Below are 27,807 nucleotides of genomic sequence, written 5' to 3'. Positions count from 1 at the left end.
TAGAAGAGTGTTGATGGTAGGTAAGGGGTGGAATGACATGCCTTTAAGCCACTGGGATTTCTTGCAATCATTCATTATCCTAATCCAAGAGAAGGAAAGAATTGATTAGCTTTTCTATGTGGGAAATTTTAAGAAAGGAAGAGTCTTTAGTCTGTTGAACAAAGATATAGCAAGATTCGTTGTCTAGAAATGAAAGCCAAGAAAATTCATAATAGAAGAAACAAATAGATTTTGACAGCAGGAATAATTAATCACTAAAACCCTTCACCAACACCCTCAAGGCTTCACTAGAAATTTGGTAATCATGACAGGATTTTTATTTTTTCTTCCTGAACAAGGCAAGAAATTGAGTCCTGTGCTTTATAACATGCAAGAGAATCGGACTAAGGTCAAAAAGGGATAACTAGGATTATCTAGTCAGTAAAGAGTGCGTTGGTCCCTGTGAAGAGAACAGGGTTTCCCCTGCCGTGGTCAACTTGTCAGTACAAAATGAGTCTGAGAGAAAATGGAGACTGTATTTAGGGAATCAGAGGTGACTTCTGTCAGTCCCTCTATACCTAAAGGAGAATTCCTCTAGGTAGACACTCATAGCTTTGAAAACCTTTTTGGTATGCAGAATGTTGCTGGCCACACCACACTGTAGCAGTGTTATCACCTTGGCTGTATTTTTACCTTTCAGACTACTTTGTACCTAAATATTGCATCCTTATGTTACTTTCTGTCGGGGTATGGCGGTGTTAGTTCAGATCGTAAGAGAAGCGGTTGCTTTTGCCCTTTCGAGCACAGGCTGTTCTTTCTGAGCTAATGATACTGTGCTCTCCCTTCCCATTTTGCAGGATCAGACCCAGCAGAATGAGCTTTTAGATTTTCTTTACCCATCGTCCTTGCTGTCACTGGTACATTGTGAACCAAGTGCAATTCGTGTTCTCCACTCAGTCTGTCTTTGTGTTGTGCAATGCTTCTTGTAAGACAAGGAGGAACACAGAAAACTCTGAGCCAGGTACTTACTTTGCCACTGCCCTGGCTCTTTTGCAGCAGCCTGTTCCTATCCTGCTGCTCTCCAGCTGCCTAACAGCGTTCCTCCCACACTAGGAAAGGCATGATGTAACTGTCTTCTAACCAACTACAGTTGGTTATGTTACCTGACTTGATGGTAGTCCCTGAGAGTCTTACTGGAGGAGTAGGACTTTCTATTAAAAACCATCTGCAAATGGCAAGCCAACAGGCTTGTTCTGTTTCTACTTTTTTTTTCTTTTTTGACAAAAATCTGGAAAAGACCTTAAACTGCAGAAAGTCAGTTCATGATGTCAAAGATGTTGAGGTCTTTTCAGCCTCAAATGCTTCAGTGCTTTGAATGCTAGTCTCTCCAGCTGCTTCAGTGAAGCAATGGAGTTGGTAAGATGTGTTAGTCAAGCTGTCCTAAAACTTCTCAGCCTTTTAATCCCAATGCCTTCAAACCATTTCAGCAGAAGGTGTCTTTGCTAGTCTTTGCTTCAATAAAGAAATAAAAGACCTTTCAAACACATGTACGTGCCTATTACCTTCACTGAATCTCCAGCAAAGCCAGTGGACTTCAATGAATTGTGAAGAAGCTGACTCCACTTTAAGGAAATCTACTGCTTTTACTAGACTGTGTGTATTTGTTTTCAAAGACCCCTCACTATTCGGGTGAACAATTTTGAACTGAACATTGCAGATCCATTAGAACTCTGCCTTCGTTTGAATAAGCAGTCTTTTCAGCAGTCTCTTTTTTCATGTGAATATTTTGCATATCTCTTTTGAACTCTACATCTCAGTAGCTTTCCTTGAGCTTTTCCTGGGAAATACAAATTAAATCAACTTCGAATGAGTAAGAGATTCCCACTTGCATCATCACAGTCATCTGATTGTGACTCTTGCTACAGAATACCACAGAAAGTAATGTCTTCTGGATAATGTAATTCTATGTTTAACATGGTTTAGGGGAAGGATAGTGAAATACATTCTTTGAGGATGGGCTCCTAAAGTGTCTGTCTACATTTTCTTCTGGAGTTTTGTTCAGTTGGGCAGGTGTGTATGCTTTAACTTCATTTACAGCATCAACTAAAGGCCATTTGAAGAAAAAGATGAGACTTGATAGACTGTTAATGGTGGATGTCTGATCTCCTAGGTCTATAAAGTCATTACTAACCTGTGATCTCTGTACATCTTGCAGCGTTTTAAAAGTATTTTTGGAAAAAAAAGTGTCTGTAAATTATCTTGGCAAACTGTCATAATTGCTCATTGCATTTGAGTTTGCAAAAATAGCTTTGTTTATGATCTGATATTTTTAATGGCATATTTCACTGTTTCCATTTAAACTTCGAAGTGACATCTTTGTTTTTCCCTTTTAAAGAGCAGCATAATCCAGATGCCTGTCAAAAGACTTGTTGATGTAGCATTTTATGAGTAATCCTTCTGTTTGAGTTTTTTGTTTTGTCAGAAATGTTTGCCAAGCTCTTATAAAGCTCCCCGTGAATATTATTGATGTATACTTCCTTTTAAAGAAGTGATTATCCATGCAGTCATACAAACTGAACAGTCAGTTCTAAACCACAAATGTTTTCTCAAAAGCTACGTAATGTTATAGGAGGAGTTAATTCGTTGATGTAATGGAACAGAGGGGTACTGAGCTAAAATTATTTTCCCTTTCTCCAGCTTAACTCTTTGAAGCACAGGCCAGCATTTGAATTTGGGGGACTTATTCAAAAGTATTACACAGAATAACCTCAGGGTTACTGTCAGTCTGTCTAAGTCTTTGATGAAGAGATGTTAATAGTTCCCAGCCTGCTTTCAGAGAGATGAGTGTGATTGCAAGAAAAATTATGAGTAAAACATACCAAGTAGTCTTAGGAATCCAGCAATTATCATTTCAAACCCAGAGCTGTTAGACAGTACATCCAGTGATGCTCTCATTTGTTGCTGGTAAAAGATTTATATAAATAACTTGCACTTCAGGCGTGTGCAGACATCTTCCTCTCTGGTCGTCTTTGTCGAGTGATTCCTTATTCCAGAGCAAATGCTCTGGGGTCTGCAGACCTTGCAGCATTTTAGCCTGCAAATTAGTAGTTGGCTGGTTGTCACTTGGGGAAGAGAGAGATCTGTAAATTCTGTAATAAATAATAGATTAGGGTCAACATACACAATAGCATTCTGCAGGTGTCACCTTGCAGAGCAGTCACTCCTTCCCATAAAGTCAAGTGGGGCTGTGAACATGGATGCATCCTTCAGTTCCAGCCCTGTGTTTTGCCTTTTTTTTTTCTATTCCAGCCTGCAACACTTGGCTGTAGCTATGCCCGACTTCAGAGCCTGTGTAGCTTCTTGTGGGATCCATAATTGCTCCCTTCTCAGACCACTTGCTCAGTTTATGGACATTAGGACAACAGGTCACACCAGGCATTATAGAGATTTTCCTTGTAGACCTGGAATAGCCCAAATCTAAATACACTAGAGATACAGGACAGCACAGCAGTAGTTCCTAACCTGCGCAGCACTGACAGCTTTGGGTATGTCGGTCTGTTCTTAACTCCTGTGTCTGTACGGCTTTCCGGTTGTGCTAGGCTTGGCTGTTTGCAGGGTGACTGATTTTGATTTGCCAGATATACTGCCTATAAGCACCCTTATTTTACTGCTTATGAAACATCTACTTAGCCTGCCTAGTAAGTATTTGTACCTTATATTGGAGTCTTTTTTTTTTTTCCTTCTGACTTGCTTTCCTTTACCTTGTTTATTTGCAAAGAGAGCGTGCTCCAACTGTGCCTCCGAGTGCTCCTTTCCCTTTCTTTACCCCCCGCCCCACGCTGCAGTATGTGATGTGGGGGAGGTTATGTTTGCAGTGCAGAGCAGCTTGTAAAGGGCATTTTTAAAGCACTTTCTGCTTCACAGTTGATTTATAGCTTGTCTGCAGAGGCAGGCTTTTGTAGAATACTTCTGCGTTAAACTACTTCTGATTAATTAACCTACAGTAACTGTCTCCATGTCCTTGGCATCCTTTCCAAATACGTTTTTCCAATTGAGCGAGATGTTGTGGGCAGGCGCTGCATGGTGCGTTGCATCGTTGCTGAGGTCCGTGTTGTGCACCTCTGCTGCAGGCTGTTGGGTGAACTCTGCTTCGGGGGAGCTCTGGAACAGTCCCCCAAGGACTCCTGGGCTGCTCCCTGCTTTCCAGGAGTTTGTACAATGCAGAACAACAAGCATAAGTCATTCCCTACCCGTGAACCGATATGACAGCTGTAGTCTATTTTCTTTACTCTTTTTCTCCCTTCCCAAGGAAGCACCATTACTCCTGCAAGGAGAATATTATTCTTGATCCCTTAATTTCACCAGTCATTGCTCAAACCGTTGCCTTTGTTCTAGAGATACTGCTTTCCACTCTGCTTTTTCCCTGCACTTTGGAAGCTGTTCAGCTTGCTCCTGGCAGGTGTGGTTGTATAGCAGTAGATGAGTCAGTCAGTAATCCTGTCCTGCTTTCCTTCTGGTTTTCCTAGTTCTGCGAATGCTGCACAAAGTAAGGCAGATGTCCTGGTGGCTGATCCCGCTTGACCCAGGGAAGTGCTGGTTTTCCAGGCTTTCTCTCATTGCAGTACTGAATTGCTGAATGTTGCTGCCTACTCCTCTCCTTGCTTTAGATCAGAAGGATGCTGTTTAAATCTGTATACGCTTCTCATGCCCTGTGCAGCTCTTGGTGGATGAGCTGATCTGCTGTGTTGCTGGATACTTCATCTGTAGCAGAGAAACTCTGAAACAGTGTCTTGCTACATAAGAAAATTATGTTTTTGATTTGACGTCATATGAAATCGTTCTCTCCCTTATCCTTCCTAGCCTTCTGGAAGACTCTCTTCTAATTTACTACTTCAAGCTGAAGCATGGTGAGCTTTCCATTAGCTGCTTGTGCTGTCACCATATCTCATTGTTTGCTGGTGCAGGGTAACTCTACTTTGTCCAACCCAGAACTGCTGAAGTTCGGTGGAATCTAACTGATACAGCTACTTTCCCCAAAAGATCCAGACTTGCTTCTCACTGACCAGGTCTTTTGAGCCAAAGGCAACTCTGATTATGCCATCCCTTCATGAAGATGCCCATGTTGACGAGGTAGGCGAGCTGACACTTCTTATACCATGTTTTGTCTGGCCGCCTCCTAGTTTTACCCTAGGAATTGAGGCTTTACCTTTACAGATAGTACACTTGATGAGAGATGGCAACTCTTGGTTTTGGTGTTTAAAGCTGTTTGCTGTGCTTCTGCCTCTTCCAGTTTCAGTATTTTATTGTAGTGGTTCAGAACTGCGTGGCAGGTGTTGCTCTCCTTGCTCCCCCTCAGTGGCAGCTGCTGTAAAGTTTTGGTAAGATTAAAATCCTTTCCTGTGAACAGCCAAGAATTTCTAAAGTGGGGGAAGAAAAACCCACCCAAATGCTAGTAAATAATGTAAATTGCAGTATGTTAAACAGTAAAGACTATTAATCCTGTCTTTGTGTTGTCCCAAGTAATAATTTTGACTCTTCTTTGGGACTGCGTGTCCAGGAGCAAGCAAACAGATTTTGAACTTAAGCCTGTCTTTGTATACCATTTTCATGGTGACGGATTATTGCTTTTCTTGCTCCTTTTTTCCTTCTGATCCTTCTTTCTTCAGATGTCCCGTATCCAGCTGTGAGGTCTGTTTGGCCTTTCCCTATGCCACTGCTGTCTAGAATCTACAATACACTTTGTAAATATTCGTCACATCTTTCATTATTGAGGTGGGAAAGAAAAAGGTTTCCTTCATGTAAAACTGTCATTGGCCTCTCAGGCTTCTTCCTTATCAGAAACCCATTTTATTTTTTGTTACTATCAAAGGCTGCTCTTCTGTTCTGCAAGGTCCTGGAACAAGAGTCCTGAGATGGCTTTGAAAAGTGAATGCTTCCCTAAGGAGATCTTCCAGTGCAGCTCTGGCCTAGTGTTGCCCTTGGAGATGATGGGGTGACTATGATATGATGAGTCACTATGCAAAGGAGAAATTACTCCCTTGAGTTTTTCCTTTCCTTTCCATAAACTGCTTCATGAAAACAGTGCTCTTTCTGACAAACAAAAAGCAAAACAAAAAAAGGCTTTATTTTTGCTTGAGCTTTTTCAGGCAGTCCATGCTAAATTCTTTAGGCATGTCATGAAAGTCAGAAATACTCAGCTGAAATGTCTCAACAACATGTTAAATAGATAAATAAGTAGACCAGCTGTTTGAAAAGCCTTAACTCCAAAATGAGTCTAACCCTGTAAACAAAGCAGGCTAGGGAGGGGGATGGAGCTCTGTATGACAGAGAGGACAGGAATGATGGGGGATAATGTGGACAAGATGTTTACATATCTGTGCCTTCCCCAGGCCTTTTATGTGCTTCTTCCTTGCATTACTTTGCTTTACGTTTTCAAGAAACTAACTTGCAGCTGGCTAGTGATTGGGCAGGGCTCTCGTTTGTCTGCATTAAGGAAGGACTAAAAATTGTAAATGTTTTGTCTGTTTGCTTTATGAGATTAATTTTGGGATGTCAGCTGGCCCTAATCCCATCTCTTTAAACTCTTTTTATAGTGGCCTGATTTTTTTTTTCTTCCTCTGTGTGATGGTATGTACATCTTGCCTTGCAGCCAGCTCTCATTACAGATCATTCATTGCAGCATGAGCCATTTGATCAGCTAGTCAAGCCAAAGTTGCTATATGCTTCATTTGCAGAAATATACTGAGAATTTACCAGTTTTATTAAACTCTCTTAAAGGAATAGAGCATGACCCAGTGGAGCTCATTGCTTGACTGATCCACCAAGTGACCTTGGATAAGTCATTTAGTTCTGCCATGTGCTTCTGTTTCCTGTTCCTTTACCATCCTCACCTTCACCACACCTCTTCGGACCGTAAGCTCTTAGCACTGAGCCAGCTTTAGGCTTTCACAAGGGAAATTATTTGGTCAGGCTATTCAAACACAGCAAAAGTCATACAAATATTCTGTAATAATGCGCTAGCAGGATAGGGAGATACCATGCAAAACATCTCCTTGGAAGGTGAACTTTCTACAACTCACAGGTAGGATTAGTGAAGTGTTACTCTACCACCTTGAAATTATTATAATTACACAAAACAAAGTTTATCTAAAATGAAAAAAGGTTAAGCTGAGGTAAAAGGAGGGAAGCCCTGATTGCATTGTTCAAGGGAAGTGCACTGTAAACTTCAAATTAGTTTGTATCAACTCAATTACGTGTACACAGCTCTCTTGTTGTTGTAAGAATCTTCTTTGTAGAAACTGAAACTCCAGTACTAAAAATGAGAAATCAATAGGTAGTTACATCCATTTAAAAAAAATTGTATTGATCTGCAGATAATGACAGCAGTTCATTCTTGCAGGATTACATGCCACTTCCTGTCATAAAGATTACTTTCATATATATTACATCTGAGATAGAGAGCATAGGTATAAAACTGCTTTGCTTTAATGAATAGTCATTTTACTCTGGGCATTAAAATGAGATATATTTCTTTAAATTTATCTCTAGGGATTATTTTTATTTCACGGGCAAACCCTGTGTTACCAAAGACTCTAGAACACTATTAAACTTTTAAATAATCTTGGATTGCCTTGTTTTTGCAAGTGCTTGAACTTTGTTAGCAACTCTCTTCTCTTTGATAGCAACTAATTAAGCAAAACATTGTGCTCTTTCTGGTCTCCTCCGCATCCTTGATTAGATGGTTAACACCGTGTTATCTTGGGTATTAGATGTTCTTTGCTAAACCCTAAGACTCTACCAGCATCTAGCTCTCCGTGCTTCATAACAAATTTCTGTCACCTTCAGGGGATTAAATTGTTCATGCCGATCATGGTGGCATGTAACGTCTCCCATTGTGCAGCTATTTTTTTCTTGTGCTGTGGCTCATTTGAAGCCTGTTCTTATTAAGCATAGGTGACTTCATCGTCATGTATTAAAATAACTCTTTTCAACTCTTTCTAGGTAATCTGGCTTCCCAGAAACCTCCTGCTAAATGCAAGGGTTTGCTGTCCTATTTACTGACTGTTACACCTGAGGCTGATTTTGATACAGATTCTGGATATCGCAGGGTAAGTGTGCAGATATCTGTTCTTTTTGTGGTTTGTTTTTCTTTCGTGGTCTCTTATTTGCTGACACAAATACAGCTTGGGCTGTGCTTTCCCTTTCAGTGGCTGCTGAAAGTCCCTATTGGAGCATGTGCAACTGAACATCTGTGTTAGAATAGAAAAATGATGTAGTAGGATGAATGCTAATGCTGTAAACCTGATCAGGAGCGTTTGAATTTGGTGTTATAGCTCTAAGAGGGAGCAAAGTTTGTATGTCTGCAGGCTCATAGGCCTATATCTTACAAAACTGTAGAAAGCTATAAGAGTCTTATTTGGGTGTAGTGAACATTTTGAGTTTTAAGCTGACAAATGTGCATGTATTTTTGTATTACAAATGACACATTCTTCATAATGTACATAGTTATATCTGAAGTTTGCAAGATCAAGTTTAAATATTTGGAAAAAGGGGATTAAAGGTCATTTGGTTTCTTGGGGCATGGGAAGGGGAAAGAAAGAACTGATTCCCCCTCTTATCCAATTCTAGTATGCACACCGGAGTAGAAACTTAAAACACTTGACTTCATTGCTGAATTACTCTTGTGGGATTTTCCACCTCTCAGCTACTGGAGGAAAGTGTAATTTAGTGGACACAATTTGGCTTTTCTTTTTTTGCCTCTTCCTCAAGTCTTGATCCTCTGCTTCCACTTTCTCTTTCAACGTACTATTTCTCTTGCCTCACCACTTTTCTAGCATCATTTTTCAATCCTCTCGGATTTTTTCCTCCATGGAGCTAATCCTGGCCCTTGGTGCTGTTTGATATCTATCTTGTCTTCTTGGCCTCCTTTGACCAGCTTTCTGGCTTCTCCCATCCGGATATGTAGATTTGTGGGATAATTCAGCCTGGAAGGCACCTGTGGAGATCATCTAGTCCAACCTCCTGCTCAGAGCAAGGTCACCTAGAGAAGGTGTTACAGGGCCATGTGCAGTTGGGTTTTGAATATCTCCAAGGATTTGGACTCCAAAACTTTATTGGGCCCCTGTTGCCATGTTTCACCACCTCATGAAGGATATTTTCCTCATCTATGATCTGAACTTCTATTGTTGCAGCTTCTTTCTGCTTGTCATATCTCTGCGCCCTTCCAAGAATAGGCTCGCTTTGTCTTCTCTGCACCTTCCCTTTGGGGAATTGGAAAGCATAGTGAGGTCTGTAGGAGCTCAGCCTGTGTTCCAGCCAACGATATCCTCCACTGGACTTGCTCCAGTATGTCAAAGCCTTCTTGTTCTGGAGGGCACACAAGTCCTGCATGAAAGGGAAGGATTGCTTCTCTGGGCCTGCTGGCTGTGCTCTTGTGAACGCAGCCCAGGATGGATGCACTCGGGCTTTGTTGCAAGGGCATTGTGCTGGCTCAAGTTCTCCTTGCTGTCTGCCAAGACCACCAAGTCCTATTTTTTTTCCTATTTTTAATCTGTTTAATCTTTCTCACACACTGTTGTGCAATTCTTACTTCCAGTGCTTGCTGTTCCTTCACGGGATTCCTTATTGAACACCTCAGTATCCCCAACACATCTTGATTGTAACCTTTCTGGCAGCCTCTTCCCATAAATGAGTTTGAACTACACTTTGGAAACAGTGAAAGTCCATTTCCAAGTCTTTCCAAGTCTCTTGGAAATCGGCATGTTTCCCTGAGCAACTAGCTTAAAGCTTTCAATATAGCTTTGATAACTTAAAAACCTTTTTCAATTCCTATCATTAGTATGTTCACGGTAAAATAGGAAATTGTGTGTATGCTTGGGTGTGTACAAGTGTGTATGGGAGAGTGTATTTAATCCTTTTTTTTCTGTGCTGCCAGTACAGAAGTAGTGTATATAATAATATATGTATGAAACTGTTGCTGGAAATTGAGTCTGAATTATGAATAAGGCTTTTATTTTATATTCCTTCTTTATGTTTGTCCCGGCATGTGTGTGTAATGCTGCAAATTGCAGATACCAACAACTGTAATTGTAGCTGTAGTTAAATCAAACATTCTCCAAATTTTATTTTTTTAGTAGCTCTCATGACGAATAACGTATCTGTTTTTCCTGTATTTTAATAGAGCGTGTATGTTGGGAGATGTGACAGAGAATGGACACTCAGGAATACAGTCTCAGCCTTAGCTTGACATGCTGATCAGCTAGTCCTTGGGGAAGGGAGACATGCTCCTGTGCTCCTGCAAGCTTTGCTGACTAGTTTGCTTGTGAGTGGACTAGGGATAGGACCAAGAGGGCGTCAGTAGTTCAGCGCTCAGATCATAATTAATAGTTTGGCCAGGGTGGCTGGACCTCATGTGCAAGTTCCTTGGTTTATATCTACCAAGGAGGGGAGCAAAAGAAAGCATTGAGTGGGCAAGTGGAACAGAGAGGGTTAAACATACTGAGTCAGGGGAAAAATAGTTGAGCAGAAAATAGGTAAGAGAAGTGGAAAGGGAAAAGAAAAGGTACAGAAACCAGGATGAAGACTTTAACTTGCAACATAGTGTTTTGTTTAATTCAGAGAAGTGTTGTCCAGTTCATGAAGGAGTAGTTATATCAGAGCAACTCATACAGTGTTGAGTGACAGTTTAATTCACTTTCTGTGGTGGGGAATGTCTAGCAAATCTGGCTTGTGATAAGTTGTAGCATCGCCTAGTTCACATCAACATGAAATGCTGAGGATAGTCTTAGGCTGAATATCAAATTATTGCAAAGTTATTCTGTGAGGTTATGGTATGCCTATGGGTGTTTCTGCCACCATGGCTGTGATCGGGTTGTAACAAAAGAAAAAAGGAAAGCTAATTTAGAAATGAGAAGCCAGTTGTGTCCAGGCTTCCTCCTGAAGGCTTCTGTTACTCATGAGAAGTAGTTTGAAAGGGGCTTGAATTCCAGGATGGACTTTTTCTCCTTCTGGGAATGGGCTGCATGGAGGAGTGGCACACTTGTCTGTCCTACCCATTTTTGGATATTCCTAGCTGTTCCCCTTAAAAGGCCTTTTAACTCAGTTTTTCTGACGGATATAAAAAGTATTATGCACGTTGACTGTAGCCCTGTATATGTTGACAATCACGTGTGGTTGCAATTTTTGTATTCCAACTGGGGAAGTACTTAACCCCAGTTTTTTCTGGTTCAAACTGAATTAGTTTTCACCATATGCAGCACCTCTTACGAACGTGCGGGTGGGGGGGAGGAATTTGAAATGAAGTTGAGAGCTGTTTCTGTGATGCAGTTACTTTAATAACCGTGGGGCTCTCTGCACAGCAGACTGATTGCTTTTTGGAGTATTTCTGAGGAGGAGAGGGGGTCAGGAAGGTATGTAAACCCAAAGTGAGACCTCAAATGACTATGTGTATTTAGGTGCTTGAACAGAATGATTGCATTTTGCTTTTCATTTTTGTAGTTTTTAGGTGGGTGAAAGCAAAGATTTGGGTTTGTTCCATTTCATCCTTTTCAGGAGAAGGAGCAAGCTGCATGAAGTAGAAAAAGTTAGTCACAGAAGTCCGAGGTCACACTTTTGGTATGAATTTGTGATAAGCTTTGGGATGCAGCAGGGAAACCAAGGAATAACCTCACTTGTCTTTGGTACGATACTCATAGAATAATTCAGTTTGAGAAAGACCTCGGCAGGTCATTTCGTCCAACCTCCTGCTCAAAGCAGGCCAGCTGCAGAGGCAGAGCAGGTTTTTCAGGGCCGTATCAGTGTCCGGGCGAGTCCTTTAATACCCCTGAGGATGAGGGCTCTGCAGCCTCCCTGGGCAGCCATTCTGCTGGTTAAGCACCCGCTCTAAATTTTTCTTCCTTATATCTTACCAGATTTTCCCTTGTTGCAGCTTGTGCCTGTTGCCTCTTCTGCTTTTACTGTGTGCCCCGGGAAGAGTCTGGCTCACCGTGTGCTCCAGACCTTTAACCATCCACTAAATCATGACAAACTGGAGATCTGTGCTTATAAAGAGCTCGGATCAATGTTTGTCAAGCACCTATGCATCAGGTGGTATTTTTTTGTGTGTTTGAGTCCATTTAAGAGCGTCTGTGTTTGTTTTTTTTTTTTTAACAGGGCTCTGATTTTGCTGTGCTGTTATGTCAGGAGCAAGGATGGAGTGAGGCACAGGCAACATTCCTATTAACATCTCTATAGGTGCCAACACAAATACCTATGTTCCTTTCTGCCTTTAGATGATACATGTGAGGTAGGCCTGGATTTACTCACAGAGCTGGGAGCTGGATATGGTTCCTGTTCCTACCTCTGCCACAGCTGCCTTTAATAGTTGTGCCTCAGCTTCCATGCCATTAAAATGGACATTATATACTCTTATTCATGAGAGTGCTGCAAGTCTTATGGTAACTGTTAAATGCTTTAGTTTCTTGGGAGAAAACTGCCATAAAAAAGGCAAAAAAAAAAAGTATGTTTACAGTATAAACTACATGCTTGTAGTTATACAGGGTTATGTTAACTCCATAACTCTTAGTAGGATGCTTTTAAACCAAAGTAGTATGCTTTTGTAATGCACTGTGTTGCTGTACAAATTAGATGCTTTTATACAAATTACTTGTTGGAAACCGAAGGAGACATACACAAGGGTTGCTAGGATGGCCTCATTTTTCACATTCAAGATTTGGAAGTAGAAACAAAGCTTAGAAACTTGGGATTCTTTTAAAATTAAGTCCTTTCATAGAAGCAGTTAAGTATTTTTTTTTTGTCAGCTTTAATAATAATGAGTTTTTGGTGCCGGGATGAGTGATAATTGCAAATGGCAAAAAGTCATCAGAACGTTGTTACTCAGATTGCAGATTTTATTAATCGTAAAAGAAACTATTCACCTAGAAAGGCTGTTTTATAAGTGCTCATTTACATGAAGACTTGCTGCCTAATTTATTTCGTTCAAAAAAAAAAAAACCCACGACCAAGAAAACCTGGAAACTTTGTCCTGTCCTTCAAAACCTTGATTATTTTGTCCTTCCCGTCCAGTTTGCTTATGTCATCTGTGCTCCTGCTTATCAGTAGGACCCAGTCTTATTTTTGTCCCTTCTCTCTCACAAATGTATCTACTGCTTCTTGGATTTGTTCCATCAGCTGAATACTGTGCATCTCCCCTGCATGCATTTCCTCCACAATTAAAAAGGATGTTTATCTTTTATGAATGACTTCTTAGGTAGATGAGTTGTTTGGCCCTTTACATGTTTCTGATCTCATGAGGTGTTGGGATTTGCAGATGTAAATTAAATTTTCATCTGTTTTCTCCCACTTCTTTTATGTTGTTTTCAACATGAGTCTTGATTAAGTAAAGAAATTGAGCACATCCTTCACTGTAGGAATACAATTAGTCAATGTTCCTGCCCTGGGAGCTTAAAACAGGGTACATACTACAGTATCTCTTTAATTGGGGCATTGGATGGTAAACTCTTCAGGGTATGGGCACAGCCTTTACATGTTCCTGCTAGAGAATTCATACAGAGAGCATTGCTACAGCATGAATATTCAACAACTGCCTGCCCCTTATTCCTTATGCTGAAATATTAATACAGCAGTGATTCTGCACCTAATTTTGTCGATCGGGTGTGTGTAAGTAATCCTACTGCATGCACCCAAGCCTTTTGCAGGATCATGCCTTTCTGGACCATGCTGAACACCAATTACTCTCAGTAATGCAGCTGGATCTACAGCTGTTGTTGCTAAAATGATGATGGGCTTTCATGTCGAAGGCGGGGAGCATGGGCTCTGCTCCCAGCTGCATGCCACTGGGTCACCGCTTCAGCCTGCAGAAGGACATTAGCTCAAAGGGAGGAATAAAGCTACTACTCATTGTAGAAAAGTAATTTCAAACATGCGGATAGAGAAGTACTTTACTATAATGCCCATTGTGACAAAGCTCTCTTTGAACTTCCCCGGTACCAAATTGAGATCCTTCAGCTGGTATTTTCATCACTTGGGCCTTTTCAGGATCAGATTGCAGGCGACTCAGTGTCAAAACAGCTTCAAAAGTACAGGATTCCTGTGCTCTGCCATGCTCTGGGCTGTGACTTGAAAATAGAATTTCAGAATTGATATTGCAGACTTCTGAGTCTATTTTCTAAACTAATATTTAAAGTATGCCCCACCAATTCTGGTCTCAAAGTTGGTTCTTGAAACTATAATGTATTTCAACACAAAATTATGCAGGCTAAAGTGAAGATTGGTATGGTAGCAGAGCAGATTCTTCTGTTTCATGTATATTTGAAAGCTGAGAAAGCTTCTGCTGAAGTCAGACGACACAGGCTTGTCAAATTGTTCGCGAACGAAAAGATTGCTCTTGGATGGAATTAATTTGCAGTATCTCATTTACCATCTTGAGTTTTGTCATGAATTTCCCCTACTCGGCAGCCTGAAATGCCAAGTGAAAAAGTGTTTCAGTGAGAGATAATATAATATATTAAGAAAATGTTATTGATCACAGTATGCTTTTACTGGAAGATGACTTTTTCTGACTAGAACACAAGGGACTTTGCCTTGTTATAGTAGGAAAATGTACTGTAATATGCAAACAGGATTATTGTTAAGGTCAGAGCAACTTTGTTTTTACATTCCACTTCCTCTGGAAGCGAGCTTCTCCACAACTAACACTGTCAGCTGGGCTAGGGTAAGAACAACTTCAATTTTAAACTTTAAAAAAAAAAAAAAAAGGTTTTTATGAAGGAAGGAAATTAATGCTGTTTTCCACATCGCCAAAGGTCAGAACTTGTCATTTGATAGGCATTACTATAAGCATTTTGTTATGATGATGGACTGTATTGTGGTGGTTCTTTGTCAGAATCAATTAACGCACATTTTCTCATCATACATGTATCTTATGCATGTGTTATAGACAGAAAATGTTGCACATCTTGTTTGAGAGTGGCTTCCACACACAAGGGGGCACTTAATTTTCCCACCTGATGTAGGAAGATTAGCAAAGTGGAAGAGCCTGTGTGGCTCTCAGACAGCATATGTGGGTGGACATCATTACTCTGCAAAGCGTGAGGACATAAATTTGTGATGGGATGCCCTGTACAACTTAAAACAAGGACACTTTTAAACATGTTTGATTTAAAGAGGGCTCCCACTGCATAAACAGTGGCTCTAAGCCATTAAGGTTCTGCTTGCAGTGAGACTGCTTTCTGCTGAAGGGCTCAAAATTTACCCTCAAGAGTACACGTCATTAAGACGATACTTCTTCAAAGGTATTTCGAGCTATTTCTAATGAATCTCATCCAAAACACATTCTGCAAAACTTAACTCTTTACCAAATCTGTTCTGTGTGATTTAGGTTGTAATATTATGAGCCACATTAATTTAGACTGGAAACACAAACCCATTTGGAATAAGTCAGGGTTGCACTGCAAATCCAAGAATATTGTATTTTCTGTGTGCATTTTCCTTTTGTCCTGCTCCACTTCCAACGTGTCCCTCCAGTGGTTTTCTCTGTTTTTGTTGCAATAAATCTCCACTTCAGTGAATTTGAAGATATAAACCTGACTGCAAAAATTCATCTCTGGTACGGTAGCGGGTTACTGACCCACTCAAGGTTTCCATGTGGCAACATGATTTCTTCACTTCAACCAACCATGTTCTACACAGGCAAAGCAGTGTTGCTAAAATTGTTGTCAATTGTTGTTATATCCTGAAATTTAATTCTATTTCTTTGCTGCTTTTTCTGATTTAGTTTGGACAAGGAAAAGTTGCTGGTGTAAATGAGGGGAACAGATCTTAGTTGTGTGAAAGACCTGTTTCCCTGGTCCCCTTTTACAGACTCTTCTTCTAACACGGTGATAGCCATGTGCAGGAGAGAGACCACTTGTGTTATTAAAGCAAACAGTTACTATTAAGAATTGAAAGGTTTAGATTCTGGCTTTTTAGGGAGTAAAAAACCAAACCAAAGCCCCGGTCCCTAGATTTTTTTATTCTTTCCTCTTTAGCTGCAAAAATTTGGTAGGGTTTATTTAGCACAATAAACATGACGTGAAGTGCAAGTGTAGTAAAGGTTAGAATAATATTGTTAGACTTCCTGCAAGAGTAAATCCGTTGTTTGTACTTCTTAGGATGTTTAAAAAATACAAAAAACTCTCTATTTTCCTCCATTGCTTAAAAAGGAGGAGAGTTACTATCATCACTTCACTTCCCAGTCCCCATGGGACCTTAGTTTAAGGCAACTTGGCTTGTAGGATCAACTCAGCTAGTGCGGATGTCTGCCCTGTGGGACTTGTGCTCCTAAAGATGCTTTATGTTGCCACATGTTTTCCTGCCACTTGGCAGGAAAACGATGCTCAGCCTTTGTAATTCTCTTCGTCTTCCCAGGATATGCCAGAGCTCACCCCGCTCACAAAGCATCTCTTGTGCGGGCATGAGTCTCCAAAATGCAGTGGCAGTTCAGGACGGCTGGTAATGTCTCCCTGTCAGCTGTGTTCGGTAAGAATAGGTAGAGTTTCAACACATGTTGTTTCAGAACAGCTCTATCAACACAGCTGTTCAGCATTTCCTCGCAACCTTTTGTGACTAGCTCTCCAGAATGCTGTTTAAAATACCACTGGAATCAGCTAAATCTCGCCAGCCCCATGGATGAACTGTAGTACTTGGTTTGATGTGCCTGAAAAGATGAATTATTTAAACATAAATCCATTTAGTTTTCATGTTCCGTATCCTCATGAACTGAAAGACGAAGGGAAGGCGAGAGAAAAAAAGAAACCCCGTGGGAGAACAGTTTGTGCTGCTTAAATCATAGCTAAGTTGTTTTATTTGGTTTTGAAATGGTTCTTGGTGGGCACTGTAAACACAGAGAAGGTATCTTTCACTTTTACTGCATTTCACGCTGAGTGTGAAAATTCAGTGGTAAGCAGAAAAGATGACAATCTATAAAATCCCTTTGTACGTTTGTAGAAGAGTTTGATATAATGACAAGAAAGATATCTCTTAATCTATGCATCTAATTGTAATGCAGTAAAGAACTGCATCTCTGCTTATGAGTATGTGAGTGAAAACATTTACGCTGAATGTTTATGGGGACACAAAGAGGCAGTTCTTGAAGAGCGCAAAAGGCTTTCTAATTTTTTTCCTGCTTATAGGAGTCTTTTTAAAAAGCCTTTTGCACAGATGAGATAAATTGAAAGATGCAGAATATCACATCTCTGATGGTGTTGGGGTTGTAGTGGGAAGCTCAGATTTGAATCTTCTCTTGCTCAGTTGTAAGCCTGCTCGTGAGCTGCTTTACATCCCCGTGAAAGGCAACTCTACACAGCCTGGATTTGAATAATAGAGTTGCCGTTAACGTCCAACATAAAAAAGATGATTGGTTGTATACTTGATTTATGGGAAGCCAGAAGTGGTGAAGTATATGGTACACGAGGGGATATTTATGCCGCTAATGTTTAAAACACAGCCGAATGATCTGTGTGCTGTAGATGCTTTCAAATGGCAAAAACAAAGGTGCATATAGCAGTAAATCCGGTTATTCTGATAGCTGAATGGCCCTAGATTAGGATCTGACTGTGCTGTTTCTTCCACATGCAGAGCAAGTCTGGTAAGCCCCTGTTTAGTTACTGCCTGTTACAGGATTATCAGCTTTGAATCAAAGAAAATAATTTCAAATATGTTAGGATTTAGGGTATATTGTTTCATCTTCATCAATTTCTAATGCAAGAATTGTTTTTTCCAATTTATGTGCAAATAGGCTTCCAAAATCTGTTGCTGTGAACTGAGATTGTCAGATTTTTTTTTTCTTCATCAAATTACTCCTGTTCTGCTAATAACTGTCAAATTGCACCTCAACTCAGCATTTTCTTGATTTATCTTGCCTGCAGTAGCTAACAGTCGCTCTCTGAGGTGTATCACTTGGCTGCTTTGCAAACAGGGTGCTTTTAAGATACTCAGCTGTGCATTTATATTTTTTGAAATGTTACAGCAATTATATTTGATTCCTAGAAGAAGATTTCATTGTAGAGTCAAACTGGATGAATTTTTCAAAAATGTAGAGGGCTTTTTCTCAGATGTTCGTAAGCTGAGCAGACATATTGCACTCATCATTCTGCAATGTCTAAAACATATATTAGCTCTATGTTTTTAGTTTTCTTTTTTTCCAGACAAAATATTACTCTGATCTTTCTGCTAAATAATATCTTCTTTTGTTCCATTTGCACAAATCCACCCCTTCCCATGTTTCTCCAGCAAAATACTTTACAGGGAGGGAAGTACTGTAGAGCCCTTGGTTTGGGGCTGGTTAGTAGCTCCCATCATCTAATTATGTTAGGGATGGTTTCTTCTGGCCGCTTCATTTCTGAGGCAGAAAGTTGTTATTAATTAAAGACCATTTGCTGAGCTTGAGATTAATTTTGTCTGATACAGAAAGTTTACCTGTATTCCCTAAAATAGCATTTCTCAACCATTTTCTACATTTTTTCTACATTATTTCTCTCAACCCACTATTTGGGGAAAACAACCATAGGAAAAAAAAAACCCCTAGTTGGCTACTAAACCTCTCCAAGCAAAGCATATACTAGCCCATCTTAACTCACTAAAGAACTTATCATTTTGAAAGAAGGTGTTTAATATTAAGAAAATGTAGATGAATACCTGTCTTGGTGTGCTGTGCAGACTTGAACCAACAAGATCGATGCATCCAAATTACAGCAGCTTTATCTAGTGTGAATGAGATGCTCCTTACCTTTTCAGGTAAAAGAAATCAACAACTATTAATTTGGCAGAATTATTTATTTCTTACTGATGATATTTTCAGTGTATCTAATCAGAGCACTCATGAATAGAAATGAAACAATTTAAATAGAGGCAGTGTACATTGTATGATCTTGTTTTCTCAAACTGTTCCATAATGCAGTGAATAAATTTATCTGTTCTACTGAAAAGACTTCTGCAGAAATCATACGCAGTGCTTTCACCTCTATTATTTAATACGACTGTTTTATAACTGTTGAAAGACTGTTATTTCTGCTTCTGCTACAGGCATCTGGAAAAAATGTTCATTTGGGGGGAACAGAAGGGAAAAATAGTCTTATGGAGTCTGAAAATCCAGACAGATGCACCAGGAGCACTTGACTGAAAGGCATGCTAGAAAATGATGAAACAGTCTTATTCCACACCACTCCCCAACCCCTTGAATAGCAAGGTCCAGATTTACAGAAGGTAAATTAATGAGTGAGAAGAGGTTGGTCTGAATCAACATTCAAGCTCCTTGGAGGCCCAGGAGGAAATGCAGATGAGCAGAGCAAATGCTCATGAAATCATGTGGTGGCACTTGAATTTTACTCTGAATCATTGGATAAATTTGGGACACTGTGGGAGAGAGGCAAGTTTTGGGTGGCCTCACTGCTAACCAACTGTTGACTGTCCATCAGGCCTGTGGGGAAGCTGATGGGCTTTGCGGAGGTCTGCGTTCTCCTTGAGATGTTGTACTGCAGACTGTGCAGTTGCGGACGGTGGTGGCCGAGGGTGACAGCGATGAACTTTGCAGTTGTTGCTGATGGAGAGTGCGCTGTCGTAAGCAAGCTAGGGAATCTGACCACATGATGCTGTGGTCTGCACTGGTTAAAATGCCTTTTTAGTAAAATTTTCCGTCCAAAATTCAAATTTGGCTTTTAAAAGATTTTTTTTTGAGGTGTTTGGAAGCTGATTTTTTCTTTTTTTTAATTTTTCCTGTGCAGAATCCTTTTACACACTCCAAATTGAGTATTTTATATGGGGAGCTTTACTTGTCCTTGATAACTAAGAACATAAATAGATCATATAGGGGAATGTAAACCAGCTGGAAACAAATGAGGAAATTAAGGTGTTGTCTCATTCTTCCTACTGAAAGGATGCAGATACTAGATGTCATCATCATTTCTGTTACAATGCCTTTTAAAAGCTGCAACTCCACTATGTTCAGGCATGTTTTTGGTAGGCAAAATCTCCTAACCCAAACCCACTATTCTAATAGGTTTTAGATTGCAGTAGTTAATTTGTAGGTACCAGAACACAAATACTTGCTTCTCCTCACTAAAGCCCTCCTGGGACCCTTCAGCATAAGCCATGGCATACATTTCACTTTTCCACTCTTTTTTAACTCTCCTAATCCTTGGGAATGGGTTGTGGACAATGCAAGAGAAACTGGCTGCTGCATTTATGATCTATCCTTTTTTCTTTTTTCTTTTTCTTTTTTTGCTTGAGGAATTTTAATCCCAAAATGAATTCCAGCACTTACATGCTCTTAAAAACCTTACTGGCAACCATCACCTCTTAATCTTTTTACATTTCTTGTGATTAGCAGTGCTTTCTAATCCTAACACCAGACCCAACAGCAACTGTTAACTGCACTTCTTGTTTTACAGCTAAATCTAATCCTTCTAGCAGTCTGAGGCCAGCATTATATTTATCACTCTGAAATTACTAACTGTAAGATGTTGTGGCAGTTCTTGAGTTGTTGGTTTTTTTTTTACTTTCTCTTTCCTTGTCATGGATTGATAAATGCAGTGATTAGTATAAGGTTATTTTTTTATATATATGATGATTTCCAGGAAAAGAAGAAAATAGGTGCTTTTTCCCCTTCTCTCATTCTCTTTTAGTCTTTTTTTTTTCTTTCTTCTCCTGGTCCAGGAAAAGTAATTTGCTTTCTACCTGAGTTTATGATTAGTAGTGAGATGTGTAGGTGGAATATGTTTTAGTGGCTTTTTTCCTGCCCTCCCCTTCCCTCCCCCCACACCTATTAATATATCTGTTAGTAAGCTAATGCTATTAGGTTATGCAGACTCTTCAGTGTACAAGGAAAGAGAAGACAGCCATCAAATCCTCACAGTGCCCCAAAACATCTTTCCTTTCTCCTGAAGGCTCTGTGTGTGTTTGTCCATGAGGCAGCAACAGATTTTATATCCAGTCACTTAGCAAAGAAAGGGTAAAGAAATTGCTCTTATATATTTACTGGTGTGGGGTTTTTTCCCCCACCTGGAAAGTTGTGTGGGCGTTTACAGTCTCTACAGAAACTGCTCTGAATTTGCATTAGGAAAGGGGGAAAGGGAATGCTGAAGAACTACAAACTTCTCTTTTGTTGCTGCTTGATTTTTGTTTTTTTATTTTCCCCCCCAAAGGCGGGGAAGGCTTTAGCCAGGAGCATACAATCCTCCAAATGACCTATTTGCTTAAATCCTAAAATCATTTTTAAGGTGGATGAAAAGAATGGCAAAGAGGCGCGAAGCGCAGAATAAGAACTAGCACTTTTCTGTAATCACAGTAGGTAATAGCCAACTGTGTCTTCTGCTGCTGGGGTCTTTCCATGGTCTGTTTTTTCTCAGCTGTGATTTTCTTTCCCCAACCAAAGAAAAGACAGGCTGTATTTGTTACTGGCAGTGCAAGCTTGAAAGTCTTTCAGATTTTAAAGCAAGGTAGGAAGTTTTTATATATGTGTGTATATATACATGTATATTTATGTGTTTATGTATTTAAAGAGCAATGGTCTTTACTTCGTGAAGATTTTATGTCTGCAGATTTCGGTGTCTGAAATCTGTCTTCTCTGTCAATGGACTAATAAAAAATGATACTTCTCCCTGTGCTTCTTGCCCTGCTTATATCCTTAGACCATGTCAGCTCTGGCAAAAAAATGCTACTTTTGTATTTAAAACAGGAACAAAGCTGTATGTCATTCAAAACATAACTGTGTCCTTGCCCTTCTGACCTTATTAAATGTATAGTTTCTTAAACCGCTTTAATCCATTACTAGCAAGATTGCCTGGTGGTTGGAAGAAGAAACTGGGCTTTCATCTCTGCTCAGAGCGAGCTGCTCTGCATCTCTGCTCAGGGGAGAACGTGTCTGTGCCTGGTCACTTGGGCTGTCTTCATTTTGTGTTGAACAGCCAAGAAATTTTGGGGAGCTGCATCCTCCCCACGCACACGTGTGCACACCTGTACTGCCCTTGCCTGCTCTGGCTGGTTCTGGTTTCCCAAGGTGGTTTTTGGGCTCCTCGTGCCTCTCTAACAGTTCCCTCTCCCCTTACCTCTTCCTCTGTTTTGTTTTTTTTTCCTTTTTTTCCCATGTGCCAGAGTTCAGCTAAGGTCCCTGATGACTTTGTACAAGCTTGTAAAATGTTTTAGCTGTGATAATTTAGACTTGACTTTCCAAAGGCAGAAGGGGCCATAATATATGATGAAATAGGGCTGCCACCCTCTTTAATTATTTCTTTGCTGTACACCTTTGAGGTTTTTCCTCCAGATAACTCTAAAACTTGGGGGGGGGCAAAAATCGTATAAAGTACACAAGTCAAAATTAGGCTTTGTAGTCAAATGCCTGGGGGGGGACTGGGATGCTGGCTGGGCTCTCCGAGGCAGCTCTACAGGACACACCGATCCCTACTGCTCTTCTGAGCTGCAAACGCTCACGGCTGTGGAAGGAGGGATGAAGTGAGAGCTAATCTGGGAGCTGGCAATATTCATCCTGGGTCTAAAGTTACATCTCAGGATGCCTCGCTGCAAGCATAGGGCTCATGGTGCAGAAAGGAGAGGTTGGGGAGGGGGGAGCCCTAAATTTTAGGGTCCTAATGCCTTTACTGCCATCTTCAGTGAGAAACTGGCTTAATGAGGGTATATTGTGAATTAGGAAACTATGATGATTAAAAGTTGGGGTCAACAGTACAGGAGAAGCATGGGGTAAATACACAGTGTAAGGAAAAAAAAAGTTGGTACCCTGCATAAAAAGGTTGTCTGGGGTGACATTTTCAGACTTGCTGCAGTGTCGCTGACAGCCATGGAGACTTTTGAGCTTGAGTGCTGCAGTTGTTTTACACTGTTTACCTCCTTTTCTCTGGCTGAATTTCCTAGAGAGATTTCCTGAGCCCTGTCTGTGTAACTGCTCCCTCTCCATTCAGCGCTCCTGTTTCCTGCACAGCGTCATTCCTACATACAGTATAGAAAAATCACTCTAGATTGTAAAGGTAAAAAGGCAAACATATTTATCAGGCATTTCTCTATTTGAGCAGAGAGAGAATATATTTTCCTTTGAAATCTTCTGACCGAAAGCCATGCCGAGAGTTGATTAATGTAGGAAGTTGGATCTTCTACCATCTCTTGCTTTTAGTTCCAGTTTTGAGCTCCAGCTACAGAACGCTCGTGGTAGGAGGCAGATGATCCTATCACCCTGCTCCTTCTTCAGTATATACAGTGAAAACTTTTTTTTCCGGTATGTATTGTAAAAATCAATATTCCAGTTGATGGGAAGGAAGGAGCGGTATGCAGGTTGATACCTAGGGATCTGCAATCTGTTAGGTGTGAGATTGCTTTCTCTCTGCAATGGTTACAGCCTTGGTCGTACATGCTGCCTACAAATTTGGGGTTTATGTACATAAGGCATGTGCTTTTATGTTTTATGATAAGTTTCAAAGGGACAGAATTGATCAAGGCTGCTATCATGAATAGTAGATGTTCACTCCCATAAAATTGCTTGTATAAGTAAATAGTGTTCCAGAAAGTGACAGTCCTAATCCCTTACATCAAATTTTATTCATTCTTTTACCTCTGTAAATGTAATTTCTTCAGTAGTTTTTGAAGCTTGGAAACTGATAACCTTCAGGCTACTCTGTACCTTAGAAACCTCTTCACCTCCCTCAAAATAGCATAAGCAGTGACCAGTGAAGCTGAAATGGAAGAAGATAGTGATTAAAAACTTAATGTGAATGCGTGGAAAACAGGGAACGAATCTCAAGTCTGTAAGACGCTAAGATTTGAGAATAAGAAATTTTAACACTGACACAGCCCTAAATCCCAGCTGGGCAGCAATAATTATAGACATAGCAATTTTTATTTGAAAAATCTTTCCTTACCAATCCCACTCATTGATGCCAGCTCAGGTCTTTGACTGCAGGACCGAGGTGGCTCTGACCATCAGCGCTGCGGGTCCTGCAGGTGGGACAGGCAATTGATATGCAAAGCATGTTTTTAACTGCTTGAAACCCAGGAACACACTGTACCTGACCAGAGCCTATTTCAAGGTCTGTCAACTTTGAGGATTCGGCGAGCTGGCAGTGTCTCTTTTTGAACATGTCCATGAAAATAATTGTGAATGATTAATTTTAATTACTGCTGGCTGAGGGCAGATCCTTGGCTGTGTGGATGGGGTTTTTATTACACCTTGTTGAAGAGTTGTCTGAGCTGGGAAACTCTCAAACTTCTTGTGATATGAAAGCAGTGCTTTCAGTCTGCAGGAGGCTCTTCTCCCGTCGCACGTAATCACTTAATAGTGGTGTAGCAGCTACAGCAGCTGCCCATGGTGTGCGCATGTGTGCATTAGTGCAGAAAACACTTGAAACTGGGAGGGGGGAACGGCTGGAGGTGAAGACAACCGATGGCTGCTTCTGGTGCTTTATGGTCTCTTTCCTCTTGTGCTCTTCAGAAGTGAGCGGAGAGGATGAGCACACCGATCTGAAAGGGCTGTATTTCTATTTTAGCTTTAAAATGCATTCCTTCTGCCTTATTTGGCCACAATTGTGCAGTAGTATTTTAATCTGTCAGCATTTAGAGCAGTTGTTCTCCAAAACAGTCATGTTAGACTTGCTCAATGTACCTCCTGTAAAACCTAATCCAGGGATAGTGGACTATTATCTCTGTTTCAGAGATATAACGGAGACAAAGACTGATTAGAGGCTGCCTTACTGAAATCTATTTGGCTACCTAATGTCCTGTCATTTGTGTGTCCTGTCATTTGTGTGGTGTCTCACAGGCTGTTGGAAAAGGAATAGGTTTGAGCCTCGTCTCACCTGTAACAGCTAGTTTCCTAGTCACTGAAACATCTTTCCTCTCAGATGTTAAACTAAAGTGTCTTCATTCCAGTTTAGGAAAATGTATTTATTTCTAAGGTTGGAGTATGCATCCAGGTACATAGATACCCAAGAGACAAGAGGAGGTCGATCAGGTAAGCTGTTGGCCTCAAACTCTGAAATCCACAGGTGAAATCATGTGCTTGACTTTACTTCTGGCTTTCCCACTGGCTTGCTTTTTTGACCTTCATCAAATCATTTGACCTTTTTTCCTTCTGTTTTTGCTTTTCTATTAAAAACATTCATTTGCTGGGCAGAGACTGAATTTGTTTATTCCTTTTTCTTTTTATTTTCTTGCACAATACTAACAGAAAAACTTTTGGTTGGGAGTGTGTAGATCAGAATTAAAATTGCATGCAAAAATATCTTCCAGTCATAAAAAACCCAAAAGCGTCCCTAATTTAGAAATGCCTGCTCATGGAAATATTTATTCTCAGCCAGTGAAATTCAGTTTGGTATTACTAGACTTTGAACTATAAGTGTGCAGATCAGCAGCACTGATTTAGGTCCCTACAGAGTTTTAAGGAATATTTCTAATCCAAGAGTGATTTCCATAGAAGGCTTGCTGCTTCTGATTTGAGTGGAGCTCTGTAGACAGGTGAACTTTAAGCCTTGAATGTATAATTTTATTCTACTTAGATATTTATACAGTCCTTATCAACTTGATATGACCTTGGCCTTATAGATGGAGGCAAGCACTACATTTCTCTAGGAAACTGTATGATGGTGTTGGGAGTGGAGCCCAGACCATCTGAGGCTCAGACCAGTGTTTGGACCATAAATAATGCCTTCTTCATTGCCCGGAGGGATGACTGAGTTGTCCTTGTAGCATAGTGTGATGGTACATTTTCCTGCTTAAACTGATCATGGTCATGTTCGCAGCACCCAAATGATTGCTGAAATTTGGCAGACTCAACAATACCTGAGTCTCATAGCAGCCTGTGGAAATGGTTGGAAGATATCAGCTTTTTTGACGGTTTAGCAAAGTGGGCTTGTTTTATCCTCTTCCTTTAGCTGTGTTTTCAGTTAAGAGATAAGATACAATGATCATGGCAAGCTGCCATTGTATTGTCTATACAGTTTCCTTTTGCCAGGATAATAATCATCTGGACCCTCTTCTAATTAAATTAGCTCAAACAGTGAACCGTGTGAAAACTGCATTGGGACTTTAATGCAACTGATGCGTTCTTTTGGGTAGACTTGTGCGGTACTGTGTTTGGTTTGGAGACTGATGGGGAGAAGAATTGTCAGGCTTGCGGGGGGGGGGCATTTCTTCATACTTCAGGTTTTTTGGACCAAAGTCTTTAAATTGGCAATTTGAACAGGAGTAGGCTTTTTAATAGGCTACCTCTGTTTTTACTGTTTCTCAGAGGAAATACAACTTGGAAAAAAAAAAGTGCTTTCATCTGAAGATTTTTTCCTGTATTTCTCTGCTTTTTTAAATCTTTTTTCCCCATATATAAAAAAATGAATAAATAAAGTTGGTTGTTACTGCCATAATTGCTCCCATCATAACTGATCAGTGGGAAATCTGCTGTTAATTACTGACTTCCTTTTGGTCATCTTTAATTTTTCTTAGCTCATATATGTTCTTTTTTCATAGATCAATGAAATTTTTATCTCTTCCCTCCACCAGTAACTACCTATCTGTCCTTGCATTTAGTACAGCACCCTTTACTTATTTCATGCCTTTTTTCCTCCCTTCCTTTTTCCTTTCTGCACAGTTAAAACAAAGATGAAAATACATGCTTATAGAATATGCGATAAAATAGAGAACAAATTGCAGAAGAGGAAAAAGTCACATGTACTGTCAAAGTATGTAATTCCTCTTTGCCTTTCTTCAGGCTTTCCTGGTGTAACATGACTTGTTGAATGGCCTGTGGTTATGCAAATGGCTTTTTTCCTAGCCTTTTGTATGGACTAAAAGTTAAGTAAATGGTCTTTTCTAAAACATACATGGAAAAGGTATAGCGTGATGTCATCAGCTACATTTGTACAAGGGGAGTATTTGTTCCTGCACAGTTTAAGCATTGCTGCAGGTACCAGGAACCCCTGCTGAGTCATCAAGAAATTTGCAGACAATTTTCCAGTAATCTGCCTGCTGCTTTGTGAGGAGATGATGGAGAAGATGTGGAAGGATCTTCCCTCAAGTGGACTATGCTGAAGCCCCAGCTGCTGATTTATTTTTGTCCATGTGCGTTTTGTTATGTAAAACATAGACCACAGAGGCAATATGATTTATCTTAGCTGAAGGATTTTGCAAAAGAGTGGATTCCATTTTCTCTGTAGCTCCGAGTTGGTAATGACATCAGTTACTCACACTTCAGCCAGATATCAAAACCCAGCAATGTAATTTCAGTGCAGGAACCAGCAGAAGTCAGGGGATAGCTCTTAATCACGCTTGCGTATTCCAAGCAAGAATAGGAGTGTGTTAAAGAAAATATCAGCAAAGTACAGTGGTTCCCATCCAAAAGTACTACTCCCATACATTCCCCTGAGGGTGATGACTTCTTCCCTGTCACTGTGATGGTGTCTCTTGAAGCTATGTAATGGTCTCCGGGAGATCATTCATGGAGAAAGTACAAGGGAGCTAGGGGATCCAGCTTAGCTGGAAACAATACACCTTTATTTTAGTGCTAGCTGCATGGCAGCACCAGGGTTGTGCACTGGGAGATGGTGTTGCATGAACATGGAGAGGACAGCTTGAGTATAAAACATGACATTTGGGGGCGGTGGCAAAGACTTTTTCAGGCTGTAGTGCCATTGCTCTCCTCCCAAGCCAAGTTGGGGAGTGTGGGGGGGTCACTCACACAATGGGTGCCCAGTGCTGAATAGCAAGAAGGGCAGCAGCACTGTGCTGCCGTCATGCCGGGCCTTGACCATGCGAGTTAGCGGGTCGGTCCTTCCCAGATCTGCCAGTTGCACTCTTCGTCTTCTT

At 40.5% G+C, this 27,807-nt stretch overlaps 1 protein-coding gene across 9 annotated transcripts in view; it reads left to right on the top strand.

Annotated features, from left to right (window-relative positions):
* Positions 1-27,807, top strand: part of KLHL29 (kelch like family member 29) — a 403,118-nt gene that overhangs the window by 60,401 nt on the left and 314,910 nt on the right. For 4 of the 9 annotated variants that reach the window (XM_072858453.1, XM_072858445.1, XM_072858443.1 and 1 more), the window contains exons 1-2: positions 3,660-3,677; positions 7,981-8,087. The exons of 1 other annotated variant lie outside the window; for it this stretch is intronic. The gene's annotated coding sequence lies outside the window, so the exon portion shown is untranslated. Of the gene's footprint in view, positions 1-3,659; positions 3,678-7,980; positions 8,088-27,807 lie in introns of those variants that run through there. 4 more of the 9 variants (XM_072858448.1, XM_072858446.1, XM_072858447.1 and 1 more) reach the window with 1 other exon arrangement.

Source organism: Ciconia boyciana, chromosome 3, assembly GCF_034638445.1.
Source record: "Ciconia boyciana chromosome 3, ASM3463844v1, whole genome shotgun sequence".
NCBI lineage: Eukaryota > Metazoa > Chordata > Aves > Ciconiiformes > Ciconiidae > Ciconia > Ciconia boyciana.
This window is presented reverse-complemented; position numbering and strand designations above follow the sequence as displayed.